Source organism: Chenopodium album, chromosome 2 (genome assembly GCF_948465745.1).
Source record: "Chenopodium album chromosome 2, dcCheAlbu1.1, whole genome shotgun sequence".
NCBI classification, from domain to species: Eukaryota; Viridiplantae; Streptophyta; class Magnoliopsida; order Caryophyllales; family Amaranthaceae; genus Chenopodium; species Chenopodium album.
The window spans coordinates 56,695,717-56,696,935 of record NC_137835.1 but is presented as its reverse complement, the minus strand read 5'-3'; the positions used below and the strand labels follow the sequence as shown (position 1 = coordinate 56,696,935).

Genomic DNA, 1,219 nt, shown 5'->3' with positions numbered 1-1,219 from the left:
TAGTTTAGTTTCCTTTCACCAATATATTATTTTGTCTTAATAAATTAGACTGTTTTAATTAATTAGGAATAGAAAGACCAGTTTCCCTGTGGATTCGACCCTACTTCCCTATCTATTTTAGTTAGTGGTTTTAGGAATTACTTTTGATTAGGTGATACGACTGTAGCTTGTCAAATTTTGGCGCCGTTGCCAGGGAAACAGTTTTATTTTTATTTCTGATTATTTTTGTAGTCTAGGTTATTTCTTTTTGTCTCAGAGAACGTTAGTTCTTTGAGGCAAGTCTCATATTTGCTTTTAGTTCTTTGTTTATGCCCAGGTGTTCCAGATCAGGTTACATCCCATTCGATCCTGAGATCGAACGATCTTTCCATAGACAGAAGAATTTTCACAAGCAAATTCTGGCGGGTTCTGGTGATAATAATAATCACCGAGACCCTTCAACTGATTCTAGCAATTCAGAGGTATCTTCAGATCCAGAATCAGAGATGGCGGTTCCAAAGAAGCTTAGTGATTATTCACAACCAAAGCTTACATATTTTCCACACCTTACTCCCAATCCAGCTCTTGAAGGGGTACAATTTGAGATTAAACCCCAATTTATAACGATGATAGAAAGGAAGCAATTTAGTGGAGCTAAGGGGGAAGACCCAAATCTTCATATTGCAGACTACTGTCAGTAATGTAATACCATCAGGCAAGCTGGGGTCACGCAAGACCAAATCAGGGAGATTCTCTTTCCTTTTTCTTTAATAGGAAAAGCCAAATTATGGTTTAATGGATTAAATAGAACTGCACTTGGTATAACTTACTGGGAAACTAATGTTTTGAATTTTTTATAACAAATATTATCCTGCAGAGAGAGCAGTTGTACTACGGAGTGTAATTCAGAACTTTGCCCAAGAAGCCGATAAAACTTTATATGAGGCTTGGGAGAGGTTCAAGGACCTACAGAGAGAATGTCCCCACCATAATCTAGCACAATGGCAGTTGATCAAAGCCTTTTATAATGGGATTAAAAATTCATCTAGAATAATATTGGATTCTGCAGCTAGTGGGAGGTTTATGAACCTTAATGTTGATGATGCAGGTCAAGTTATCGAAGATATGGCGATACATAATTCCCAATATGGGAATCCTAGAGGCTTTGCTAACAAGGGGAAGCATAGTGTTGACTCTGTATCCTTTTTTCAAGCTTAATTAACCTCTATCTGCCAGAAAT

The 1,219-nt window shown here is 37.2% G+C and overlaps 1 non-coding gene across 1 annotated transcript; it reads right to left on the bottom strand.

The window, feature by feature from the left end:
• Positions 1-867: 867 nt before the first annotated feature.
• LOC145608579 (small nucleolar RNA R71) lies at positions 868-974 on the bottom strand. The gene has a single exon (XR_014105843.1). It is a non-coding gene; the product is annotated as a small nucleolar RNA R71 (small nucleolar RNA).
• Positions 975-1,219: the final 245 nt, after the last annotated feature.